Below are 12,273 nucleotides of genomic sequence, written 5' to 3'. Positions count from 1 at the left end.
CCTCCGAGATTGAGCATATTTGTCCTGAACCTTCATAGCTTGACAGCCCAACGAGCCGTATCAAAGAACCTGGGTTCAGCCCTACCCTGATTCTATTAACAATGACAGCAAAATAAATAATAATAACAAAATATTTGTCTAAGAAGACCACATGAATATTAAACTGAATTCTGCTGTTATAGTAACTGTGTGAAAATTAGAGAACTGGCTTTTGTCTACACTAGTAAAGAAAATGACCTGGTTGAGTACTTATATTTGAAAAGCAATATATCCACAAGATTAAGGTCTTTCAGAATAACTCCAGGACTCAACTAACAAAGGACAGCCAAAGGAACGATATCTGCGATATCACATTAATTATGCTTGATTATTTCCCTACCTATAAAAAAAAAAACCCTATCTAAAATTTGAAAAGACTTGATCTAAGAACCAAGGAGGCTGTGTTATCTAAAAATTAAACTTAAACATTTAATGAGTTCTACCTATAGCCTAGGTACTATCAAAAGCACATTTACATATAATAAGGAACCTTTAAAGGAATTGGCCAGACACAATCACTACACATCATACTGTGCTGGACCCAACTTATGTACCTCCCCAGATTCACTGCCTACTGGATCCTCAGTCACTTGCTGATGAACAGCAGCTGCCATCACCCTCAACAAATCTTCTAACACTGCTGGCTGACTTGGCTTCCTCTGGGGGTGAAGGTCAAAGCACAGCTTCCAACACCGCCACCACGGCTAGAGCAAGATCTATACCTAGACGTGTAGGAAGCTTGGCCCCTCCTGTCACTTCCAAATCCCAGTGAAGTCCCACAGCCTAACCACCATCTGCAAAGCGCAGGCTTAGTGACATGCCGTGAGGTGAGCTTTGAACAATGAAAAACAAGAGATAGGAAGACACTGGTAGATAAATTTCTTTCCCTTCCTCAATCCAACTAATGGGTGGCCTGGAGATGTCCCACATGACTAAACAAAAATCTACATTTTCTCCTGCAGCTGCAGCCGGCTTAGTAACCACCTTATATTTGTTTTTCCTCCTTATCTAAAGTTTTTCTTTCTTCCATTTTTTTCACTCTCTTTTCTACCCCTAGGATCACACCCAAGCTTAAGCTGTGCCTCGGGGTCTGTCGTCTGGGGGACCTGTGATAATATAATTCATTACTCCATTTCTGCCCCATCAATTCCTAAATATATTACAGCTTTTTGCAATTAAGTGGGATACTCTGTGTTTTCTCAAAACAGTTTTGAATGTCCGATGGAGACCCAGAATAACTCTCCTGAGGAATTCATTAGCTGCTTTTTAAAAATAGAAATGCCAATGTGTGGGTTCCTCTCTCTCACCTGTTCTAAACCCAGATAAGAAGAAAACCACGATAATAGCAGCAGAGACCTAGGAAGCAGAATGTCAGATGTAAATACAAAAAGTTAAACGGGTAAAGCAAGAATGACCTGGTATTGCTACAAAAATAATGAGGCAGTCCTGGAGCACCAGTCAATTCAAAGCTATCCATACACTCATATTGATAAGTAATGCCTATGTCAACTGTGGGTGGTAGAATTATAAGATGACCTCCAATACTCTCTTTTCTGCAAATTTCTTCCCCTCCTTGAGTGTGGATGGAATCTGTGAATATGATAAAATATAACTCCTGTGATTATGTTACATTAACAGCAAAGGGGTTTCACATATTTAATTAACGTTCCATATCAGTTGACTTTAAAATAGGGATATTATCCAAATGGGACTTATCTAATCATTCGAGTATTTTCAATCTTGGTCTAAAAGTCAAAGCCAGAGAAGTCAGAGAAAAATGAAGTGAAAGGGATTTTATGTAAGAGAAATTCTCCATTGATGGGTGGGGCCACATGGCAAGAAATAAGGGTGACCTGAAGGAGGTCAGTCAGCCAAGGAGGAAATGAGAACTTCAGTCCTACAACTGCAAGAAACTATGATCGGCCAACAACCCATAAGAGCTTCGAAGTAGATTCTTTCACAGAGCCTAGAACAGCCTGATTGGCATTTGATTTCAGGTTTGTAAGCCCCTGAGCAGAAAACCCATTCAGGCCATGCCAGACTTCTGACCTACAAAATCATGAGCTAATAAATGGTTGTCATAAGACATTAAAGTTTATGGTGATTTGTTCCGCATCAATAGAAAACTAATGCATACCTGGAAATGAATTATCCGTGACCTAGTTTATTCAGTGAGTTACACATAGCCATGTTGGTTATTATTAGTCATTGCTTTTAAAGACAAAAGAATGTGTCAAGTTCGTTAGGTCCATCCTAAACTATATTCTTATTAGGAAATTAAATTGTCATTAGATTTTACTAACATATATTTAAATGGTTTCTATTTTGTAATCAATTTTTATTCACTATAAAATGGCATTAGTACTATGCCAAGTTTTCTCTCTTTCCCATTGGACAATTGTCAACAGTGTTAACTAAATCTGCTTTCAGATAAGTTAACATTCCACCTCTGAATCAGGTCCTCTAGAAAGACATTTCCCCCAAAAAGAGGGCGATTATTGTAAGCAGTTTGCTATTTTCCCCATGAACCAACAGAATAATGACCACTGATGTTCACAACAAAAGGCTACAAGCCTGGGAAATACATAAATGTTTTCTGAATTGAAAATTCAATTATTTTAATATAGCTTATAAATATATTTTATTTTACTTTCTTTTATACACTGTTACTTCTATATTTATATGACTGAACACAGCATCTCCTTCAGCCATAACATATAATAAAAAAGCTTATTTGATTTCTGCCCTAGCTCTTTGTATTTGAACTTATGTGTCATTCCAATGTGTTAGGTACTGATTGAAAGAACATCCTTTCATCTTTATTATTTTCAAAGAATTTGAAAAGCACATACCTTGGATATCTTGGCTAAAGAAATAGAGAATGAATACAGACAATCCCAAGTCACATGGTCCTTAAATGCTGGCTCATATAGGTATCCACCCGGAACACACTGCAGTAACAGCAAAACCAGGAGCAGTGAGGTGCAAGACGTTTGTTTGCGCACACGGAAATATATACAAGATCTTATGGTAGCTCACAGAGAAAAAAATGTGACAATGAAAATATATATGTTCATGTATAATTGAAAACTTGTGCTCTACACTGGAATTTGGCACAACATTGTAAAATTATTATAAATCAATAAAAAATGTTTAAAAAAAAGATTTGTTTTCATAATGTCATACCTTTTGTAGGATCACTTGCTTTGCTACACGGTAAGAGTACAGAGTAACAGAATGCAAGAAGCTTTCAGTGTCTCATGCCAATTTGTTTATTTAAGAATTGCACTTAAATTTTCACTAAAACCCACATTAGGCAAATACTCACGCAAGGAAAAAATGGCGTTTGTACAATGAACTAATATTCATTCGTGAAATGCGTTCCTTACGATAAGATAGAGAGGTGATAAATCAACAGAGAGTTCACATATTCCTCTCAACACTTGTAACTGTGGCTATCGTCATAAAGAATAAAGGAAGAATAAAAGAAGACGTGTTATAAACTGAAATGATCAAATATACTAAAGTTACTCATGTTCTATGTGATTAAAGAGAGAGCGAGTGATTATTTTATGAATTGAAGATTGAAGTTCAAAGGGTTTATTCAGAAAACAGCCAGAAACTCTCTGGAAATAATTAAATCGTTTGCTACTAGTAACGGCTGGTTTCACAAAGTTAAGCAATACGCCGGTCTTCACAATATTAAGCTAAATCGTTTAATTATGAGTGCTGATCGAGAGACAATAAAAACTTTTAAATGAAAGTTTCAGTTTTAATTATTAGAAAGGAAAAATACGTCTGTCATAGTCATAATTTGCATAATATTTCATATTCAAGAAGGTAATCTCTGCATAAAGATTGGGGTTTGCTTTAATTTGACAAGGAAACTGTGTAAGTTATTTCCACTTAAATCAATAATCACATCTATTCACAGTAAATCAATATACCTATTACTAAAATCCTCTTCTTTATGGAAAATTGTGTACGTGCGGGTACATAATCAAAACACATATGTACAAAGATTACATGCATGTACAAGCTTAGATACTCATTCTAGTGTTATCATGTGCCCAAAGAGATACAGCTCCATGTATTAAGTTTAGCCTAAAATACAATTAATTTTCAATTAAATTATAAAGGTAAGTTTCTGAAATAAGTTCAGAGAAAAGCAGCAGCACTTATAATTGAAAATAGAAGGAAAGAACAGAAAATAAGAAAGAAAAATACATCTCATAGAAAATAATGTAACTATAAAAAAGAATAGAAAAAGTTAATTTCCCAGTGACACGTATACTCTGGGAGAAGGAAAATAACTAAAATGTCAAAATGAAAAGTTAGAAAGTAGTTTGGTTAATAATAAAGGAGTAACTCAGTGAAAATCTACTACTCTTCCTAGAATACTTTGATGATGGGAAAATGATGAGCAAATTATGCCTCAAGTGTGATGTATCTAGGAAATAGATCAGTGAAACAAAAAGAGTAACATCACAGCACACCAACAGAACATTCACATATAGGAGCAAAAAAATCACAGTTTACATTGCATTCATGTTTAAAACCAAACATCACTTTTTCACATTCTGAAGATTTTCCCCCCTAAATATGGAAAGAAAAACAAGCCAGGGCTTTAATATAATATTTTTTTCCAACCTGGAACAGCTGCAAAAAACAAATCTTTCTGGAGATAAGCTTAGTTATAAATATCAACATTCCCTTTAAATAAGGGAGTCCAGTTTTCATACCATCTGCCTCTTTCTAAAAGGGAAAAAAATATGAAAATCATAAACCAGGACATTCTCTTTCAAATAAGGCATTTAGAAATGAATGCAGTAAAAAGACTGAATTGTTGTGAGTCCCTGCCTTTAAACTTGCCCTGTTTCGCTCAGATCAGAAAAGGGGACTTTATGAAAGTAAACAACTCTTAGTCCATGAATAAACTGCATGAAGCAATTAATAAAGAAGAAAAATGTTTTCCAACTTTTCCACATTATTGGCCATAATCACAATCTCTGATTGGTCCACATTTTCCTTAATGCATCATAATCCCCACTGTTTATTGCTAAGCTACATTTCTCACTTTCATTATCTTTACTTTTTCCAAAACTTTTCTAGAGCCTGTTCCAAAGACTTTCATGTTATCTCTTTCAGTGCAAAAGTCTAGTTACTGACAGAACTGGACTTTTCTTTTAATAAAGATTCTACCCTCTGCAAAAGCCTTCCCTATGCCTTTCTCAGCACAGTGGTCTTTTCATACTTGAGTTTTGATTTTATCTAAAAATCTTCTTTCATCTTTCGCCCTTAATTATTTTCCATTCTTTGTTAATGACCTTGTGATTGAACATTTTAATTTTTCACTGTACCACATCATTACTACTTCAGTAATGAAGTTCATAAACTGTTTCCATTTTTTAACTCCTTAAAGCATTCACAAGAAAGAATAAATGTAAGATGGTCTACCAAGTAGGGACGGTCAGAGTGGTATACCAGAAAGAGCTACATAGAGGCTTGTCCAACACAGTAATTCCGAGATCCCTTGAGGGGAAATAAGAGACGTAAGAGAGAAAACAGCATCCTCTATTTTAACAATAAATGCAAATGTTTAACCAATTCCCTGAATTGCAGTGGTAGAATTCTGAAACGCTACTAAAACAAAGGCACTTAGGGAGCTTTGCCATAATTCATTCCCATTCTTATGTTTATCCTCTCTCTTCTTTTTCTCATATGCATGTAAACACGCACCTAAATATCGCAAGCAAAGAGAATAAGACTGAATCTTTAACCATGAGCACTGGCAGTTATTTTGGTAGTGAGACTGCAGTTCAGTGTGTCCTTCATAGGAAAAATATGTCCTAAGACTCTTCACTGTCATTCTGTTTCAGCCCTGGACCACGTAGCTCTGTCACTATAGAAAACAGAGTTTTTTCACAAGTCACACTTAACTGCTTCCTTGGAAAGCTGCATCTTCACTGTGGAAGGAGAAAGGAGAGGGGGGGATTTCTTCAAAGGAATGGTCAATGATATTTAATCTCAAATTAATTACTTAAGATAAATAACCATATTATTGCAGTAAATATTTCATCCTTTTCATGACTGGATGAAACACTACAAAACAGTATGAACAATCAGATGAGCAGGGATGCAAGAGAAAAATTACTTTACCTTAGGCCTGTCAGCTATTAGTTTAAAAATGCTAACAAGCCTTTTTCACATTAAATTTATTCTATTGTTTATTTTCTGACTTCCCTCCACTGGAACGTAGTACCACAAGTGTTTGTACACTAAATAATCCCAAACACTTAGAACAATGAGGACACAGTAGACAACACATTTTTGAGTGGATATTTTCCTAAAGACTGTTATGTTCACTTAAAGCAGCCACACTTTATGCTTTATTATGATCAACTTAATTTAAAATGCTTTGCATTTTAAAATATTACTATAAGTTTTCCATCTTTTACAAGACAATGAGCCTGATAAAGTGTGGGTTAACTCTCTCCTACTTTAACTCATTTCCTTTCTAGTTCCATCACTTTTTAGTTGTTCACCAAGCTAAGCTCATTTACCATTTTTAAAATCAGTACAGTAAGAATTCCTATCCCCTGTGGCTGCTGTAAGCATTAAACTGAATAGCTAGTTCATTTAAAGTGCTTAATATGGTACTTCTCACATAGTAAGTGCTCAATAAATGTTGTCAGTATCATTACATCATGCTGGCTTAATTAGTTACCCACTGTTGGAGCACCACACAGCCCAAATAGGTTTTTTTTAGACAAAAAAAAAAATCTGAATTTGATGACCTCACATTCATTTAAAAAGTCAGTAAGATCCAAAAAGAAAAAAAAAAAAAAGAATGGTCTCATAATATGTATCCTACATAAAACTTAATTACGTATAAATTGCATACTTTCTGCTACTATTTGGTCTCCTAACCATCTTCTTTTACCGGCTAAGCTGCTTCAACAAAAGCACCTTTGGATAACCTTTAAATGGCTAAATTACGTATGCTGTCTTATTGTTAATAAGTGTTGGAAACATTGGATAAATAGATTATCACTTACATGCTTACAGTATATGTGCATAATTAGTATTAAAAAATACTTACTTTCTAAAATGGAAGGCTTCTGAACAACAACAAAAACTTAAACCCTAGTCCCCATTTTTAAAACTGACAACTGAATCTCTGAGCTTTGTCAGAAGTCTCCAATTATCCTCCAGTCTAAGAAAAGAGTTTTCTCAGATCAACACTTCCACCAATTCTTTGTTATTCTCTCCTCAGGAGTTCAGGAGTTGAAAGTTCTCAATGTTATTTCTACTAAGTCTATCTGTCACAATGCTCTTTTTTTTTATTATTATGAAAGTATACTTAGTTATAATGTATCAATTTCTGGTGTACAGCATAACGTACCAGTCATGTATATATACACACACACACACACATATTCGTTTTCATATTCTTTTTCATTAAAGATTATTATAAGACATTAAATACAGTTCCCACTTTTATACCCACCACATGCATTGGGCAAGTCAGCATGGTTCTTTCTACAAGAGTAGTAGTCTGACATTAGGAAAAACTGGTTCTGTCAATGGCCAAAACTTGAATTTGCAGTAATAAAATTACCACCCCAAATATTTTAAATGACCATGGGTCTAAAAGACAATGGCAAACAAGAAATACAACTTTAGAATATCTTTTAAATTATAATTCATTCCAATGTCTTCCAAAAACCTTTAAGAAAAATAGCATTAGTATTCCGATCATTTCTCTATTTTTCTTTTTGAAAATGAAACTTCACTATAATATTATACTATTACATTTCTGTCTATAATTTAAAAAATAACTTTATAAAAGCACTGGATAACTACCTCAGTAGTTTTAGAAAATTTTCCTCTGATATAAAACAACTAGGTCTTTATTAGCACAGTAACCAAAATTTGGGGGCAGGGGATAGATTATGTATCATGGGTCCCTCTAATGGAAACAGCATACACAAAATTCTTTTACAAGTGTATATTTTCAAATTATTGTTGAACTGTAAACAATTTAAAGAAAAAAGCAACTGAACTTCCCAAAGCAATTTTCACAGGAAATTTCTGATCTGATTTTATACAAGTACATAACACTGCCCAGCAAACTCTGAGCCCCGAGTCAACCCCATCTCCCACCTGACTCAGCAGTCACTCCAGCTTACAGGGCTCTCCTGAAACCCACCTTCATTTCAGTCTGGGCACATTTGTTTCCCAAATCACAAGTCAAATACAGATCCTTCGGTAAGACTCACTCACTCTGCAAATTCACTTTCACTCTCTCACACCAACACCAAACAGACATAGATCCATGTACACACGCTCAGGCATGAACACTGCTCATGTCCGAACCTTTACTTTGGTCTCAGTGTAAGAAGGGTCCTGTGTCCTGCCAGCATGTGAAGCGTCCTGCTTCCTCTGTGCCCTGGAGCCCACCCCGTAAATATTTCTTCTGTCTTTTACCTTTTGTCCCCCTCCTTGCCATCTCCTCTGTCATTGTCTTCACCCAGGGTCTCACCAGCATGACTGCGTTAGTAACATACTTGGTCTGAACTGTCTCCAGTTTTTCCTGCCCTCAAAGCCATCCCCGACACTGCTTCCAGAATAATCCCTCATAATTTCTCAATCAAGAAACTCCCCTGAATTCAATTCAATATATCATTCAATGTTCCCCTAAGTCCTTTACGATAGGGTTCTGATCCCATAGTATGGTATAATCTAACCCTCTTTTCCCACTAATCTCTTTACCTGCCTTTATCCCTCATACACACAGCGCTCCAACTACTTCTAATTCCATGCAGTTTTCTGAAATGATCATACTACATAACAGCTTACTGGTTTTGCCCACTTTCCTCCTTTCTCTGAAAATGCTTTCAAATACTTCTTTATTTAAATATTTTATACTCCTTTAAGAGAGTAGAAGGGTATATACATCTATCAAAATTCATCAAATTGTACATCTGAAATATGTGTCATTAACTGTACAGGAATTATACCACAGCAAAGTTCTTTGTTTTTTTTAAAGAATGACAGGTAAAAAAAAATTAAAAAAAAAAAACAAACCAGTAGAAAGGTATGGAACTCATTAATTCTATTCACATATCTTCCAACTTGCCTTTCCCTTCGGGTAGAAGGCAACGTTATATTTCACAATCTCCCATTTGAAATAAAGCTGTTTGCTTTGACCAATAAAACTCTAAACACACCGGTGCATAATTAGCCACCTCTCTCCCCACCTCTGCAGTGATTGTGGAAGTACGTTCAGATGCAGTCTTCAATATCGTCAGTCCCTGAGAGTCTATACCAACCCATTATGGGTATGTAGTCTATGTGAGAAATAAATATTTGTTGTGTTAAGACAATGACAGTTGGCCTTTTTTTGTCCCTACAGCATAGGTCTGTAGCACTGGGCTATTCTGAGTGATACAAAGGGTTACCTTTTTCAGGAAGACTTTCATGAGCCCAACACAGTCTGACTCAAATGCTGCTTCCTCAAGTGATGATAACATTCTATTCATACTGCTGTTATTATCCATCTCCCTTCAAACTGTACTTCCAAGGGCAGGAACTGTGCATTTCATTCCTGTATCCCCATCAACTAGCACAGGTCATAGCAAGTCCTTAAAAAATATTCGCTAAATTAAGCATTCATTCATTCACTTACTCATCGAGGGCCAGGGACTACTCTAAAGTAAAACCAGAGCAAACAAAAACGCTTGCTCTCATAAAAGGAACTACTATGCTTGTGAAGGATAACGACAGGAAGTTAAGGCAAATAAGTATAGAATAGATCGTTTTTTAGATAAGATGAACGCTAAGTAGAAAATACAGAGCAGGGACATCTGGACGGTGAGCACATAAGATCTCGTTTGGAAAGTGACCTTTTAATAACAAACCCAAAGGAAGGTAAATAAATTGGCCACACAGATATCTGGGAGAAAAGCAATTCAGTAGAAAAGATAACGCAAAAACCCTGAGATGGACACATGCCTGGCATGTTCAAAGAACACCAAGGGAGACAATATGGCTGAGCAAGGTGGTTAGAGATGACACTAGAGAGGTAACGAGGGGCCAGGTCTTGCAGAGACATACAGGCCAGTTTCAAAACTTAAGCTCTTATCTTGAGTGAAATAGGGAGCCATTGAAGAATTCTGAGTAGAAGAGGGGTGAAAGACGACAGTAGAAGGTAAGATGACAGTAGAAGGTAAGATCACAGATATAATGAAGGTTAATTTTCTCCATTTCATGACATATTTCCTCTCCCCATAAAACATGTCAAATGTGGATGTACCAATTAATCAAGAAAGATTTAAAACAATGTTGAATATTTTATGATGATCTTAATGTGTTCGTTACTTACTATGCAGGAACATTGATTTACCAATATATAATTATCAAAATACAGGAATATACCAAAGTATCATAGTGTATCAAACATCAAGAGAGATCAAATATTTATTGTAGCAACAAACCCTCACAGATAATTAATGCTACTAAATGATTTAACAAATTAATCAGATATAGATTTGTAGTTCTATGGATCTTGCTTCATTTACTCAGATTTGGCCAAACATCACAAAATAAATCCAAGTAAAAACACTTTCCCATTGTAATCCTGCCTCCCATAAGAAAGAACCAGATTCCGAACTCAAGTTCATTGCCAGAAACAAACCAAAACAAGAAAAACAAAGTGAAAGAAAACATACCACAAGTCAAAACACCTTTTGCCAAATGTTAAATCAAATAAACGCACCTTGTGTTGTGTCCTTGAGGCTGCCAAGTCTGAACTCTGGAGAGCTGCCAAGGGGTGGGATGCTTCCAAAGGCAAGATCTTTACTGAGGAAGCTGCACTCGCATTCCTGGCAAATTCAATTCCAGATACCAATAATAACACTCGGTTTCTTTTTCTTACTGGAATTCAAAACAGAGTATATGGAAATATTAAATGGATGATCTCCAGTTCCCTAATGTCCACAAAATAAAATCACTGTGGTAGCATTTTCCAAATGTTGTTTTGTGGTTTGCTAACTCTGTTACACGTTCATTCAAATTAAGTTTCTACAGCCAACATACTTGAAAAACATTGCATACTATGCCCCCTTTACACAAGGTACAGTTTCATAAAAAGGCTCTGAGAAGTCCTATAATAGGAAAGCCTATTTACATCTACTTGACCCAAAGTGTCCCAAATTTATCTAAGTAAAGATCCCCTTTGATTGTAATAAATAGTAACGTTATTTCTGCAGATCATACTTTAAGAATGGTCTTTGTGTGGTGATTATCTGAAAAGTAGTAAGAGATCCTAATGGGGATACAGGAATGAAATGCACCACTTGAATATCAATGCAGAGATTTATTTGAATTTATTTCCTGTTATTACAATTTGTCAAGTTGACCTATAAACATAATTGTACTTATTCAACCATAAATTGTTAAGTATATGTTACTCCCCAAACCAAATGCCCATTAAAAAAGCAACAAGGAAAAAAATCAAATAATGTATGATTTATTCATTTTTGTTCAATAAGTATTTACTGAATACTTATCATGTGCCAGGCACTGAACTTATCTCTGCTTTTATGCTGCAATTGCTCTGACATAAATAAGAGCATCAAATTTAAGTGGTCCCAAACTGCTGCCTAACAATAAGAACATCAACTCAAAATTTAACTCCAAGTATTTGAGAATGCAAGTTTTACTAATTTTAATCACATCATTAAAAATAGCTTGCAGAGGTGGCCAAGATGGTGGAGTAGAAAGACCCTGAACTCACCTCTTCCCAACGAACACACCAAAATTACAACCACTTACAGAGCAACTCTCTACAAGAACTACATGAAGACTAGCATAAAGGATTTTCCACAACTAAACTAAACACATAAAGAAGGAACCACAACAAGATTAATAGGAGAGGCAGAGATGCAGTACAGTCAGAACCCCCTTCCCTGGGTTGTCAACCCACAAATGAAAAGAATATCAGAATCATAGAGATCTCCCCAAGGAATGAGCCCCACATCAAGCTCCTCAGCCTGGGGGGTCCTGCACCAGGAAGAGAAACCCCTAGAATGTCTGGCTGTGAAAATCAGCAGGGCTTATGTTCAGGAGAGCCAGGGAGCTATAGGAAATAGACATTCCACCCTCAAAGGGCATGTACGAAATAGCACATGTTCTGAGTCCCAGAAGAGGGCAGTAGTCAGAGATGAGCCT

At 35.9% G+C, this 12,273-nt stretch overlaps 1 protein-coding gene across 3 annotated transcripts in view; it reads right to left on the bottom strand.

The window, feature by feature from the left end:
• TRIQK (triple QxxK/R motif containing) overlaps positions 1-12,273 on the bottom strand; it is a 79,300-nt gene that overhangs the window by 54,649 nt on the left and 12,378 nt on the right. For 2 of the 3 annotated variants that reach the window (XM_031439309.2, XM_010975998.3), the window contains exon 2: positions 10,820-10,977. The gene's annotated coding sequence lies outside the window, so the exon portion shown is untranslated. Of the gene's footprint in view, positions 1-2,891; positions 2,991-10,819; positions 10,978-12,273 lie in introns of all 3 variants that reach the window. The other variant, XM_031439310.2, reaches the window with a different exon arrangement.

This window comes from Camelus dromedarius, chromosome 20, assembly GCF_036321535.1.
Source record: "Camelus dromedarius isolate mCamDro1 chromosome 20, mCamDro1.pat, whole genome shotgun sequence".
NCBI lineage: Eukaryota > Metazoa > Chordata > Mammalia > Artiodactyla > Camelidae > Camelus > Camelus dromedarius.
Note: the sequence above shows the minus strand (reverse complement) of the source record. Positions and strands in the feature narration are given on the sequence as shown.